Source organism: Hippocampus zosterae, chromosome 8 (genome assembly GCF_025434085.1).
Source record: "Hippocampus zosterae strain Florida chromosome 8, ASM2543408v3, whole genome shotgun sequence".
NCBI lineage: Eukaryota > Metazoa > Chordata > Actinopteri > Syngnathiformes > Syngnathidae > Hippocampus > Hippocampus zosterae.
Genome location: NC_067458.1, coordinates 21,449,345 through 21,465,564, shown reverse-complemented (window position 1 = coordinate 21,465,564; position 16,220 = coordinate 21,449,345). Strand labels below are relative to the sequence as shown.

The 16,220-nt window shown below is 40.8% G+C and overlaps 2 protein-coding genes across 7 annotated transcripts in view; one reads left to right on the top strand and one right to left on the bottom strand.

Annotated features, from left to right (window-relative positions):
- lpp (LIM domain containing preferred translocation partner in lipoma) overlaps positions 1-12,285 on the bottom strand; it is a 98,476-nt gene extending 86,191 nt beyond the window's left edge. For 2 of the 6 annotated variants that reach the window (XM_052073068.1, XM_052073072.1), the window contains exon 1: positions 12,044-12,285. The gene's annotated coding sequence lies outside the window, so the exon portion shown is untranslated. The other 4 variants (XM_052073070.1, XM_052073073.1, XM_052073071.1 and 1 more) reach the window with 3 other exon arrangements.
- zbtb11 (zinc finger and BTB domain containing 11) overlaps positions 1-16,220 on the top strand; it is a 253,182-nt gene that overhangs the window by 176,751 nt on the left and 60,211 nt on the right. The gene's annotated exons all lie outside the window — the stretch shown is intronic.

Below are 16,220 nucleotides of genomic sequence, written 5' to 3'. Positions count from 1 at the left end.
ATCGTAATTACGGGTGGGCGCCAGTTTGGATGTGATCCAGGCCGCCTCCTTCGCACTTTTTATTTATTTTTTTTTTTTTGCAAGTATAATTTCCTGACAAGTGAGACTTTTCCCTCAACTTTTTACTTGTGCGCGTGTTAGGGAACAAAACAGTGGTGCTTATTTGTTTATTTTTGGACAAGCAAAGCGAAAACAGGATATATGTTTAAAAAAAAAAAAGTTTTTGTGGGCTATTTCGATAATGTGCCAATACCCTTTTTTTTTTTCTTTTTTTAAGAAAAGATATGCGGGTATACACGTGATGTCTATGCTTAGGTATGAAACGTGTTGCATTTGTATCCTCACTGTTTTTTGTTTTTTGCGATTGACTAAAAAAAAGTAATGTTTCCAAATACAGTACAAGGCTTTACATTCACAACCGAGAAAAATATACTGTTGCAATTTATTTTTATTCACTCAGCATTGAAAGGCAACAATTGTCCAGAAGCCTTGAGGAAAAATTCAATCACAAAAGCAATGATGCGTCTTTCTACCATTACTTCTCCTGCTGCTGCTATTTTTGTGAACTACATAAGATGTCTTTTTTTTTTAACTCATTCACTCCCAAAGACGTTTTTAAACGTCTTTTCAGACACAGTCCAGAATTGTCTGGTACTGAATGAGTTAATAGGCTAATGCATCTCCATGGAGATGAGTTCCATCAGGCTGTGGGGGCAAACCTTATTGGGCCATAACACACTAATAGCTTGGAAATGGTCGAGCAGAGGCAATGAAAAATACATCGAGCCATGAACACACCTGGCCTTGTGCTTGTGTATTTATAGCCCCTTTGCAGCTTCAGTAAATGCAAATGTTTGCTTTGTCAAGGGACACAAGGGACAGAACATGCGAACCCAAACAACCTTAACCTTTTGTAAAAAAAAAAAAAAAAAAAAATTTAAATGGAGATGAGAAGAACATATTCAAAGCAAGACTCTAGTGTCCACTTTGTGTTTTATTGTTTTTACGCGACGATTAACCGCCGTTGTGAAAATGTTGAGAGGCAACTTAGCTTCTGCGTGATGCCTTTGACATTCATCATTTAAGTTTCTATATACCCTTCTCCGAGCAGACATTTGTTTAATAGTACGTGATTGGGATCAAAGCTATTAATGGCCGATCGCTTAGCTGATGATAAACTTGCCATATGTATTTCCCTCCTCGGTATCCCGTTATTTTGAACCAGCAATGGTCTACGTATCGCTAACGAAAAGTGAGGAATTTACCTGGACTATTTCACACACAAGTCACGGTTTGATTTATTAAAAAAACAAAACTGTGACAAATATTAACCCATGAGGCACATTAAAACACACATTTATGATCCACAAGGCACACGTACTGTGTTGATACTGTATACAACTGGTTAATCCATCAATGAAATATTTTCTGGGATAAGCCGCTAAAAGATGCGTTTAGACATAAGAATAAGAAGCGTTGCACTCCACTGTCACACACTTAGGAGAGCATTAACAGCATGCCGTTAAAGCTTTTAAGTGAACCACCACCAAAATAAATAAAATAAATAAATAAATAAATAAATAAATAGAGTTTCCATTCGGTTAAGCTAACTTTTTCTTTTTGTTTTGTTTTGGGCCTCAGTGGAATGTAATTTGAGGTAATTAGCACGACGAACCTAATGCAAAACAGGAGAAAAAAAATTTGAGATTGACAAATGACTCATGCATAATAGACGCTTTCACCCAGCAATAAAATGTCGGCTCATGTGAAACAATCAAACTTTTCATCATGTTTCGTAAATGGTGAGGTGAGAAGAATTAAAGCATTTTATCCTCACGTGGAGTTAGGGACAGACACATAAACAATCTCTGAAAACGTTTAATTCGAGTCAATGAATTATCGGCTGAAACGTTTTACAGTGATAAATGTTTGCCTTACATCAAGCGCGCTGGACTACACGGAACATAAAGCGGTATGCCAGCGTGATGTATGGATGCGGTGTAAGAACTTAAGTCCTGAGTGTAACATTGCCACAACACACGCACACACACACACACAAGCGGCCAAGAAAATGATTTGGGTCAGTAGGTAATTGCATTCTGGGACCACGTCGGCAATTAATGCCACCCATTTGCCACGTGTCAAAATGGTGACGGATGTTGACAACTTTTGACTCAGCACAAAGTCCACGAAGAGACTGTGAGGTTGCGGGACAAAACAAAAACAAAAAGCGTTAGTTTATGTTAGCGGAAAATGATAGCTCTTGCCGCTCAATTCCTTGCTAGCCTCCACGCTAGCGTCGGTTAAGTATTAGGTTTAGCTTTAGGAAAGATGTACGGTTCGGGTTACAGGTCAAGGGGTAGGTTGAGGGTAGTTTCCTCACGTCCCTGCTGCTTATGTCATCCGAGCATTAGTGCATATTTAATTTTTATTCTAAACGGCCGTGTGGTTTGGCAACGGGCCACCACAGTCATTTGAGCGTCTTTCGAAGCTGCCATCTGAGAGTGTATCAGTCTCACACACACAGCGCTAAGTGTGTCCCGTTAGCCTGCAGCAGCCCGGCTGCCTAATCTCGGTTTAATCACTTAGCGGCATCCCATGCTGAACGAGAGGGGAGGAGGATGCAGGGAAATGTCATTTCTGGCACGGCGCTAGTTTGGCTGTCCGGGACGGTTAGCTTCATGACAATGCATTTCCTTGACTGGTTAAAAAGTGCTCAGTGACAGGAAGTGGAAATGTGCACCAGGACTTGGATAATATGAACGACTTTCGTTTTGACTGCCAACATCTAGTAGCACATCCAGGGAAAGGGTAGCAACTCATCCTTAAAATTGTAACTTTTTGTACACAGAAAAATGGAACAAACTCACACAGGTAACGCTAGATTGAAGCCTCATAGAGCTCGCGGTTATTCAATCAACCCGACCGGGCTTGAGAGGGCCTGGGAGGGTTAGCGGGATAAATCCAAAAATCCTTCAAAAGTGCTTTGAGCCCAAAAGGAATAAATGGAAATACGCTGCCACAACGATGGCACGTGTGCGGATAATCTCGGATCGGCACTCACAAACCGTCAACAGTAAATAGCTGTTTGTGAAGGGGCTAGCAGGATTTAAAGATGACTTTAAGCGGGAAAAACAGAAAGTAATCAAAACCTTTAAAGTGATTAACGACAGACAGATAATCTGCACTTGAGCTGGGTCGGGATCGGCAGCGGGTGTAATTGCTCCCGTTAATCATGTATTAATTTGTTGACTCGAGATTTCCTTTCGGACAAGTTGCCAGCATCTTGAAATTAAGGACACGGAAAAGAAGTGTGAGGCCAGATTAAGTTTCATAACGATGTAGCGCAACGGTCAGTAGGCCTTTTAAATTACCAGACAAATTATTGTTCATTAAAAGAACCCCCCCTAAAAAAATATATATATACAGTATATTCATGCAACAATATCAAGAGGATGCTGTCGTTGAGCCGGAATCGGAAACACACCTAAATTGACAAGTTACAGCCTCTTCAGATCAATTCCCAGATTGCAATGCTCCTTATCATAACATTTTCACCAATTTCTCTCAATATTTTCACACTACAGAGACCCATTTTCAACAAGCCGTGTGTATCTTTTTGTTTCAGTGAAAAAGGGTGCCTTTTGAAATGCAAACTTGTCAGCCGAGAGGGAAAATTTTTGAATTCCAAAACCAGCTCGACACATATGACAAGTCATGTCATTAGAACGAGACACCAGCAGTGTAAATCGGGTTTGAGCTAGCTTCAAAAAAGCACAATGACCATTTTTTTGGTGTTAAAAAAATGCAAGGGGGACACACTTCCATAAGCTCAGTTATATAAATAAATGCCCAAAATGCCTTTTGGGTTTTTTTTTTTTCATTTTCAGTCCAAAACATAATAGGTATGATAACAATAAGGTGGGCGCTGAACTAACTTCAAAACTGAGCAATGTGTCACTTTCACAGACAAATGTTTTCAAGCTTGAAGCAGATAGTTGATTCGATTCTATCCTTTTTAAAAACTCATCAAATCATGACTTTTTTTTTTTTTTTACCATTTTCCACTCAAAATAGTGCCGTTGGAATCTAATATTGTTGGCCTGGAGCTACAAGGACAGCTTAACTAGCTCAAAACAACGATTGTCCTGTAAATTCATCTCCAAAATAACGTTTTTTTGGTAGTTTTTAATTTATAACAAGCTTTATGTAATGTGAGGTTCACCAGAAGGGCCCAAATGAAGAGATTTCAACATTGAAATGCACGTTTGGAGGGTAAAAATATAGTTTAGCTGGAAAACAAGCACTAGCCTAATCAAAATTGTACAATAATTTTTCCGACAACCGTTTTCTATCCTGAAATGGAAACGGCTACCATTTCCTCAAACTTGAAGACCAATTTTTAAATTATCACTGCCATGTGACCAAACGGCCAAAACGACACCTTTTCTTCCACTTTCTGTTCAAAAACAAAGCCCTTCGGAGCACGGCACTGTTGGCCTGGGGGGCACAACTCGACGGGTGTGATAGCAGCAGGTGCAGGGACGGGGGCTTCAAAGGCTCAGTGATAATGTGGTAGCCCCTCGTGCCAAACCGACAAGATAGGGACGTCTCTCGGCCCTCGCAGCCAAGTCAAAGTCATTTAGCGCTATATCACCCCCCCCCACCCGCCATCCCCCTCTCCCATGTTATCCACCGGGCCACCCGATGTTTGAAGTGCGAACGTGGGAGCTGGAAGAAAGGAAGCAAGGGAGATAGGCACTCTTAAAGGTACAGTTCCTATCATCAGTCTTCAAAGGCTCGAAAATTGTGCCAAAGATGAGTTTGTTGTTGTGGTCACGCAGCAACTATTTTAGCCTTAACGCACACCAGACTGCAACTTCCACAGACGCTATCAATCAATAAAAAGAAGATACTCACAATTTCTTTGGATCAGGGAAGCGCAACAAGAAGGCGAATGGCAGACAAAGTTGTGTGCAGCCCAATGTGACTCACATCCCTTTCTCTGCTGATCACTGTCGAGCATCGCAAGGAGGCAAACATTTCCAAATATGGAGAAAGTATGAAGTCAGCAATGGAGGGGCAATGTCGCTTTTGGTTTGCATTCACCGGGAATGTCAAGAGAGAGCCAGTCCTGCGGCGCATAGCTTTGAAATCAAAATATTGGACGCTGAAAGCGGCGATGAACGGGCACTTGCAGCCTCTGTTTCATGGCAAATGTTCAAAATGATCTCATAAAAACGGCATCAAGTCCTGGAATTGTCCATAAATGATCGTCTCATACCAAAATGAATTTCATCACCATCTGTGAAACTTTTTCCACAATTCCGAGAATGTACGAAATGATCATGAAACGTTGAATCCACCAAATGATCAAACTTTGACACCGTGTTTCAGCCAAGTTTGTTGCCCTAGCTTTAAAAAGCATCAAATTTCTCAACTATATGTTTGTTGGAAATATGACCCGTACAAATTCATAGTTGCCACAAGGGTCGATTAAACGTCAATAGCAAGCAAAATAACAGTGTTTTCTCGTGTTTTGATAACAGGGCGGCAGTTTGTCCCTCGGTAACACCGATTGATGTTTGAATGAAAGACGTGTCCCAGAAAAATGCTTCTTCACAAGTGTTTATCCCATTTACGAAGTGACTTGTAAGAATTACAGCGCATTCTGCCTGTCCACTGCTGCCTCTTCCGCTACCCCCCCGGTGGCCTTTTTTTTCGCAGAGAAAATTAATATCCAAGAAACTTGTAATCTGTTCTTACGTAACAGTATTTTGTCTGCGGCTGTTATTGCTCAATGTTGCAGGATACATCGTGTGTTTGCTAAATGCGTGTTTGCCACATGCAGCACAAATCATTGCTAGCGGACACTGCAAAAGTAGGGGTTGTATGCACAGAGATAACCAGAAAGTTCATGCACTTGCTGGGGAAATCAGACAAACATGTAGAAAGTTGAATTCACGACATGGAATTGGGGTGGAAAGTCGATCCATTTTTGGAAAGCTCTTTTCACAAATCACAACACAATTTTCTTCCCTGTGTCTCTGTTCTATACAAACATCACTGGTATGAAGCAGTAGTATGACGTAACGTGGCAATTTTTCAGCTTTGGAGGAAGGGCTAGAAGAGAAGCCCCTGTCACACTGCTTGACTAAGCCGCCATTTGTGCAACATAGAAAGGGGGTGCGCAGTCAATCTGGCAATTTCTGCTTTCCCAGGTCGGACCAGAAGGCAAAATCATTCACAAGCACATGCGTAGCTTAATTAGCAGCCAGTAAACCAACCACAGAGAGTTAACAGGAGTTTCGGAAAATGGATGGATGGATGGATAGTTAAAGAGCCCCGACACTAGCTAAAGGCAGCTAATACCAACCACAGGTACTTAGCACTAGCTAAAGGAGAGCTAAAGGAGCAAATGAGGCTAAATGCAGCTAGCACATGTAGGTAGCAAAAAAAAAAAGAAAAATTATAAACCCTCCACCAGCGAATACACTAACCACATAAAAAAAAAGAAATGCCTTATAAAATGTATAATATATCCTATATAAAACGGGAGCTAGCATATACTATGCGGGTAACACAAGCTAAGAGGAGCAAAAGCAAGTTTTAAAAAACATCTTATAAAACCTGCTCAAAAAAAGTGATTTTAACAAATACGATTTTCCATTGGGGGTGAGAATAAAGTATCTGTCTAAAACAAAAGATGCCATTTATTGGCAACGTTGGTGCTCAAAATCACGGCAAGAGACTGGTTACATTTCTCAAAGACTCAGTGTCACAATATTTTTCTGTAATTTATTTTTTTTATTTACTGTATTTCACATTCATGTACTTGTCAGACAGTCAAAAAAATTAAAAGAATATCATGAAAGAACCGAATCGATAAACAGTATCATTCAGAGGAGTTGCATTGTGAACAACTTAACGATATGAATCCCTAAATGAGGATAGCAATGCCGTGACATCATTAATGTTTTAAGTCATTATTGGGAAAACATTGGCTCCTGACACCTTCTTGCCAGGTTGCACACGCCCCACTTTGAAGAAGTGAAGACATGAACATCATGATTGATCGCAGTTCACATAGCACTTGGGGAAATTAAGTCTGCACAACAGTCACCGAGCGCACACTTGACCATTGTTGGCGCGCCACGCCTAGCTTGCGTACGCAGCGTGTTGCAACATATCGTCGTGTGGGTGTTTAATGGAGGCAAGGAGACATTTTATTTGTATTGATAAAGTTCCAAACCAACCCCACCAGGACAGCCAGGGCACTGAAACCTTTCGGAGGCAGACGCCAAATCTCAACTAAATAGATGCATCCAGTCCATAAGAACATGATGACAGAGAACCACTCAACGGATACGGTGTGAATCAAACCGCAGTCTCGCCGAGAAGACTTGCCTGTCTAATAATATAATAATATTCTGTCTGTCACTCCTTTGCTGCTGTTAATATCACCTTCATCGCCGCTGACCCCTGCGGCACTCCTGGAGAGTCATCAGACTTTAATTAGACCTTTTTAATCGCTACAATGTAATCTACAGAGTAAACGGACCCTCCTTTTTTTTCTTACATTCACACATAATTTGCTTCTTTTGATTAACAAAAGCGCTCATTTCTTTCCTCTCAATGAACGTCAATTACGTACCACGTTTTACCTGAACCTCCAAACTCTTCTCGCTTGGAATGACTGTTTCTCATTATTCTGGTTGCAAATTCATCAGCTTTGTGACCTCACATTGTGGTCAAACCCACACACATCACTTTTTAAGGCATGTGTCAAATTTATTTTTCAGGGTCCCCTAAGTAACACCCTTTAGGAACGTGCCCCTAAAATGTTAGTCCCACAAAACCAGTTTCACCCATCAGCATGAATTAGCTTGAACGCGTCCATCTTAACAGGATGCACAACAAAAGTTTCAAAGACCAGGTCATTTTTTGGGTGTGAAGCTGCCATTTCAGGAAGTATTGGTGGTTTTAAGGTTGGGAGAAAATTGATTCAAAACCAGAGTCACCACTGATCTACACAAAATTGGGTGACCATGTCGATCACGACAGGACAGATAGTCTCAAAGACCCATGCTGTCAAGTAAGCAGGAAGTTGGGCATTTTGTTTACAAGTCACCATTTTGTGCTAAATTCCAGAACGCAATACATTTGCCCCATCACACCATTGAGAACAATTAACACGGAATCAAACACACGTTAATGGTCAGTAGTCCACATGGCTCTTTAATATATTTGTATTGTAGGCCTACGAAATGTGATCATTTTTAATGGGCATGTATGAGCTGAAACAGGTAACATAACATTTTTTTATACAACGTAATAATCGTTTCACCTTTAGAAAAAATGTTTTGGCGATCAAACATTTTGGGCTGGAGTGGAATAATTGGTGATTTAATTGGGTGGATTTTTCCTCTTGTGTTAATACTTTAGATAGTTTTGAAGCCAATACTTTGATTCATTTTCTTCAGTAAAAATCTTGCATTGATACTTCACCCTTTACTCAAGTATTTTTAGATTCTAATATCTATAGCTTTACTTGAGTGATGAATATTTTTGACACCTTTTGAAAGATGTTAAAATATTCTACCTGACACAACATGTGATATTAGAAATTTGTGTGCACTTAGCAGCCGGCCAGTCAGCAGCTAGTATGCTAGGTAGCAACCTTCGGCTAATGTTAGCACTGACAACACTGCAGCCTGACTCCTGATGAAACACAACAATTCATGGGATCATAATTGGCCCAGATTGTTAGCTAGAGGGTAGTGGCTAATATTAGCCACGGACCGCGCTACATCTTCACTATGCTTGAGCGTTAATAAATCCCAACAGATGACAACACATTAAGTCAGCTGGCGAGCAGAAGGAAGGTGACATTAACAGTTGCACTCATTGTGTCATCATATCCTAATGTGGAAATGCGTTGCAGTGTTATTCATTTCAGCCTATTTTTGAGAATGAAGACGCATTCCTAGAACTTCCACATCAATCACAATCATTGCAATGTTATTTTGCGCAGGTGGCGATTCAGAGGCAAACAGTATTGCAATGTCAGCGTGCTTTTGACTCGGCATTAGAATAAACTAATAGGAAAAACAGCCTGACTGTACTTGTTTAAAGGAGGACTCACACATAGTGTGAATTTCAAATCAAGAATACGAACTCCATTCCCCCGCCCTACCGCCGCGGCACCTCTTGAGAGCAGCCAATATCAAACCGCATACATCTGCGTCGCTCAGAACCATTTCTGACTACATTAAACGCGGCGGTGCTCTTTTAAAAAATAAAAAGGACATGTTTGACAGTGTTGATGATGTTAAAGTTGAAAGACGCTTTGAGCCGCGGATCCTCCTGGTGAGTTCATTGCAGTCACTCAGGCACATTTTAATGGGGATGCGACGGGCGACTCTGCGTGAGTCATCTAAGAGCTATCACGTTAACATTAAGGACTTTGAGAAGAAGTTTCAGCTTCTACAGGTATGACCAGCACTACTTTTAGACCAGAAATGGTTTCACCAGTGTCCTAGATAAAGACTTTTTGGGAGATGGTCCAGGCAGGCCAGGTTAAGCCATGTTGTGGTTACATTGTGATACAGAACAATAAGTTTCAATGATTATTACATACTGTATTTAGCGTCTTTCTACTGTAACTCCCACTCTCCACTGAAGCCCACCACAGGGGTTAAATATCAAGCAGCGACTTGGAAAACAGCAAAAATATACAGAAAATGGATAAAGGGAGGCAGGCAGGTAACTAAATACATAAAATTGCCTAAATCAAGTGATTGTCAAACTTTCTGGTTCCAGGCATCCTTTACAGTGGATTTTGTTTTTCCAAGATCCCTCCCCAGATAGTCCTTTCACCAATTAAGCATAAATACCATGTGTACGTATTTGTTTTCAGGCGACTGCAACCATTTTGCATAAGCGGTGTTCTGTGGAAAGCACATGCATAGTGCGTATGATGCTCTCTAAACCGCAGCATCGTTGATGACCTTTTATGGCGTGACGAGAAGTAATGGACGGTCTTCGAGATTTAAAAAAAAGTTCCCAGTAAGAATGTTTCTTTGGAGAAAGCATAATGTGATTATATTAAACGATAAGCACTCGTTGACGCTCACGGATTTTAAAATGTCTACTTTCATTCAACCTTCATCAATTGTCCAGACAAATGATATTTTCATTTTACATTACCGCCCTTATATTCATACATACACTTTAACTAAACTGAGGCTCAGGGGGATCGAGCCTTTTCTGTTGCTGGTCCCTCTCTCTGGAATGACCTCCCACTGAACATTCAGCAAGCCTCCTCGCTGCCCATCTTCAAAACCCTCCTGAAAACTCACTTGTATTCTTTGGCATTCGACTCAGCATGTCTTAGATTTGTTCTTGGTTTTACTGTTTGGTGCTTTCTACCGCCTTTATTACCGATTTGTCTTACTGTTTATTGTGCATGTTAAATTGCTCCATGTACAGCACTTTGTATGCAGCGATGACAGTTTGAAAGTGCTCTATAAATACTGTTGACTTGACTTTAAAAAAAAAACCCACCTTTAAACGCTCTCTAATCTTTTAACTGTAACAAGTGTAAAGTGACTTGTGAAAAATATGTGCCTTGATGCAATAAAGGTTGGGAATCATTGTTTGAAGCTAATAGCAAGGAGTTCACTGTACCGAATGAAACGGCCCCATCAGAGATAACAATTCACCTGCCTTTCAACTTTGGCTGGGGCCTTGGCTCACTTGTGAGTTTTGAAGTAATATCATTATATGGATGATAAGCAGTGATAGGACTTTATTACAACAAACATTGAACAATAAAGTCCAGTACGTCTGTCTGATGACCACTACTGCTTCTTTACACAGCAATTATGTTCTGTAAAGCATCCCATTGCACTGCTACACTTAAATTCTGTATGCATTTTTCCTCCAATTATACTCATGATCATAGCCAAAGCCTGTTCATGACATACACGTGCTTTATATGCTGTATAAACTGTACATGCTAATTCGTGTTTAGTCAATGGATGATCACATACCACTTGTGACATACCGCAGAGTGGTATAGTTAAGTTGCATTAAAAATTTTAGTACATTGTCATTTAATCTTGAAGAACACTTTTAAAACTTTTATTTAGGTTCAATTTTTATTTAAATTGTGAGTGCAATAATATTTTTATAGAATTATTTCTGCACGGTGTTAATGTTCAAACTGCACATGTTACCATATATGAAGTATATTTTGACGGGATAAAAGCACACTTGTTTCTTGATGGATGCTTAATTATGTTAATAAGAACAGAGATCATTTAAAAAAGGTTCAGGAGTACTTTTCGACTAATGTTATCTATATTGGCTGAGAAACCCTGCTTTAAAATAATAATAAACTGTAGTTTAACTGTACACAACTAATAACACTAATTCTGAAACTGGCAATAATCACGAAAAATAAACACATTCAAAGCCCCTGTGGCAGTTTGACGAATCTGCGTCTTAAACTCAAGGGCTGGATTTACTTCAAATGGCTAACAAACAAGCTAACAAGCTCCTTTTGCTCTTGTGATTTTTCTCCCCCACATTAATGTCGAAATTTTCGAGACATTTTTTACTCTGCGTGCCTCATAGTTCCGTCTTCCGCATTGTCGAGCAGCCCGCCGCTCGGCTAAAAACAGACACAAGCAGAGTAAAAGACGCTCAAAGTTTGGACGAAAAAAAAACTTTCCCCAGCTTCGCTTGGTGTCTTTTCGTTAGCTAGTGACTAGCTAGAGTCAGCCCGGCTCGTCATGCTAGTTAGGCAACTACTGGAGTGTCAACCCCAGGTGCCCACGCCCTCCCCCCACCAGTCATCCAAGTCCGAATCTCGGCCACACGCTCGCATTCTTACCGCTGCGAAAACGAAGACCCAAAGATTATGCAGCTTCTCCTCGCACTCGAGCGCCTGTCTCTATCGTACGTCTAACATTTCCAAAAACCTCGCGTCAAGCTGAACGCAATCGCGCCCGGTTTCGGCTCGGTTCGTCTTACCTTTTTTTTTTCGAACTTTCGAGGAAATCAAAAAGATAGGAAGAGGGTCAGAATAGCCAGGAAAAAAACTGCCCAAACTTCTTGATCCTCAATTATGGGAGAGTTTTGTGGGCAGTGACGTCACTCGGTGAAATTCCAAGCCGAGGTTTGCCCATGTAAGGCAGCAGGCCAGCGGGGACATCAGCCGGGACACCCCACTCAGACGCACCGTCACCCGGCCTGCGCAGAGCCGACGCCCTCTTTGCTTAGGTGGAAGTATGTTTGCCTCGAGAGAAAAAAAATCTAATTAATGACAATAGCGACAAACGTTTTCACCAATTACGACGTTTAAAAAAGCTGTCCAAGTTCCATTATGAGCAACATTAAAATACAGTACTGTTTTTTCAAAACAAATCAGAGGTTGTATTTCGAAGTTATATTTTGGTCAATTGAGGGCGCTACAGGGCACTGCCCCACCGCACACACGGTGGTATGTTCACCACATTACTTTTCTTGAAGACTAAAAAAAAGGAATGAAAATGTTCGTAGCTAAATAGAAATAGTTTGAAACATTGGTTGTTTAGTTGATTGGTTTTCTACTTAACTATAATAAACAGACTAAAACAGACACAAAAGTGAATTTCAAAATTCCAACACAGAAAAAAAGAGAAGAAAGTGAAAATAAATCTGACAAATTCTATTTCATCTCGGGATTATATCACAAGATTCAGAGATTCAAGTCTAAATTATAAAAAAAGAAAGCCATGTTATTCATCAGGGAATTTTGAAATTGTCTCACACACACAAACACTAAAAAGAAAAATGTTTGTTATGTTTTAGAGAAAAACACAAGAAAAGTCCCAATACCATGAACAACTAAGGCGGATTTCAAAATGGCCACACGAAATGAAGCAGACATCTTTCATACTTGACCTAATTTATAATAATTTCATGTAAGGGTGAGTGCTTGCTTTTTTTAATGGATGTGTCAAAGATAGCTGTGTTGTGAGGCTACTAAATGACATAAAAACATCCAAAATGGGGTTGGTTTGTTTGTTTTTTTCTTGATTGTAGGGTACATGTCCTCCGCTTTAAATGTTTATGGGTGTATATGTCCGTTTAGATTCCCCATTCATGAGTTTATGCAAATAAATGCTAACCTCTTCCCCCTCTGCTCATCTTGATAGTTCAGTGTCTTACAATGCTGACATTGTGTTGTGTACCTAAAAACATGCAAATACACATTGATGCCATCTTTTATGAAAACCAGCGCCGAACGTTTCCAAGAGAATTTACGGCCTGTCACGGCCTTAACACGAGAACAAAATCGTCTTGTCACGCTACTCCATCTGATCGCATTGTGCTGCCAGCGGTAGAATATTCTCATGTTGTTTCTTTTTTTTTCCCGAACAGGAAGCATAAACAGCACACATGGATCGAGCACGCTGATAACAAACCAAAAGGATTTGGGCTATTTTAGCATCCGCCGGTCGCTTAAGCTAATCTCATTTGTAACATGTAACGTTTTAGTTCCTAATTTCCTAAAGGCCCCGCCACCACCAGCAAAGCCGATTTCAAACAGACACCCCGCAACAAGAAGTCAAGTTAGCAATCAAAGAGCAATTAGCATGCTGTGTTAGAAGACGTTGGGAGCTTTGATGTCTCTCCTCTCCTTGCCGCTCAATTTCACACTTGAATGGGGTTGGGAGGTTGGAGTTACGCTCTCAGGGTCCACCACCACAGATAAGTCGCCCTACAGATCGTTTCTTTTATCGCAACGTGACAATTTTAGCAACGAGCCGGAGAGAATAACTTGTTTTAGCATCCGATATCCTGCTGCCGATATACAGTATATCATTACCCTAAGCATAGTTGCCTCAGAAGTGTTGAGACATTTTTGGACACCCCCCCTCCACCCCCAGCCCCCCTAAATAAAGGTTAAAAAAAAAGTAGCAAACACATTTTTATTTCATATTCGTTTGGTCACTCTAAGTTAGAAATGACTGAGGCAGCTATGCTACTAAGCTAACAAGCTAACTTTATTTGGGAATACAATTTATGTCAAGTAAAAAAAAAGTACGACATTGTGCAAGATTTTACTTGAGAAAACATACTCCAAATGCAGCGAAACAGCCACAACCAGGCAGAACGGGTGCAACAAAGAGGTCAAATGTCGTGAAATGTCAAGAAACAGACCGAGTCATGGACGAATAAGTAGCGTAGCTTCACAGAACATAAAAATGAATGCACATCACACTATGAACCTACAAAAGGAGCATATATCATGTCGTACTGGAAGAAAGAGACTATCAACGAGAATGCAGAGAAAAGATAAGGAGGCAGACAAAGTGGAACAAATAAGTGATGGAGAGTTCTCATGCCATGTCGACGAGACGATGATGACTATCCTCATGACACAGACAAAGGGAGCCACCACGTCGTCAGTGTCTCTTGGAATGCTAATCGTCGCGAAAGACATTGCGTTGCGCTGCTGTTTTAGGGGTTCAAATTATCTTAGCGTTAATCTTTTTTTGAGGGTGATTTTTTAAGTGAAATTATTTCAAGTGGATGTCAAGACGAATTCGAAGCAGAGTAGCTACGTCAAAAGGGAAAGGCCGGGAAGCTCCATCGTCGAATTTGTGGAAGAGATGTTCCCACAGGTATGTATAAAAATGAAGATTGGGTTGCGTTTGAGTAATTTAGCAAAAGGTAGCGGCTAGCTAATGTAAACTCAATCGCGCGCTGTCCATTTCGCCGTCAAGAGTAATCAGAGTAACCGAAAATTCAATTAATTAGCCAATGCCCAAATTAGTATATTAATTTGGGGATTGGGGAAAATTAGTATATTAATTTGGCCTGAATTTCCACCGCATAACTTTATCGGTTGAACTGTAAATTACCACTGGCAATGGATTTTTTTCCTCCCTTTTTCGGAGATACCGGTAGTTTGAAATTTTGCCATTCGGAAGTAGGCAGGGCATCATGGTGGAAAGGTCTATATGAGAAAGAAGCCTTTGTTTCTCTTGAGTTGATGACATTGGCAGGGAGATGAAGTCAACATTTCAATTTGTTCCACGTTGCATATCCTGTTTGAATCGCAGGTTATAGTGCTGCCCACACACGCACACACACTCATACACCACTTCCCCCCTGAGATGAGTAAACCTCAAACTTAGAAGACAGCAGCTGCAGTCCTCACTTCCTCTTTCAACGTCTGATCGAATGCTCGCATTTCAAACCCTCCCACAAAATAACACATGCTCACTTCCGCCAAATCAACAGTCTCCAGGAATCGGAAGGTGGGCGATTCGATTCACATGACTTGATTTGAACCCAAGTTCACCCTGATATATTTCTCAGTTTCCATGCACGCATGGTATGTTTGAGGCAGGCCAAAAATATCCTCACCATAATTGTCTGTTTCAATTGATGAACGAAAGAGCTTTCCCGAATCTATTGTTAGCCTGTCTGATATGACTAAACATATACTGTACATGACTTGGACTCATTCAACATAATGGAGCACAGCATTTCAGAAAAAAAATAGCGATATCCAGAGCCTGTATTATCTGGTTTAATTTCGGCATTTTGAAACAGACCCCAAAAACTGTTAGCGGAAGAAAAATATCGGTAAAAAAAATTCTAATGCAACCCGCATGAAAGCCTTAGACCGTTAGTCTCTGTTGTGCTCTCATTGATCAGTCTGTGTTTTTTTCGGGGGCGTGGCCTAGTGACAGGTCAATCCTGACTCACATCTGACTCACAAGAGGATTCTAATGATGTTTTTTTTTTTTTCATGTTGATTTGCAGGGAACGGCGGCAGGCCGAGAAAAACAAGACTTTTATAACAGGCAGGAACAACAAGCGTGTCAGGGAAGCGCATACGCCGCCTTAATTAAGAGTGTAGATAGCGCAGATTAGTCTGCAAGCACAGCAGCCACGTTAGCAGGAGAGTCACGCCAAATAAGGGAGCCGACAAAAGTAGGCAGCAGGCAGACAGAGTGAGGGCAAAAAAAAAAAAAAACAATGTCCCAAAGCCACTCATCAAACAAGTCGGCGTCTTGATGGAGACCCCAGATTGCGCTAATGAATTCTAATTCTTGTGTTTGAGCATGTCAATCGAACAATCCCCACCCGGAGCTAGCGCGTTCGTTAAACGTGTATGTGGGAGAGTCATGCAGCAAAACCTTCAAAGCGCTCAT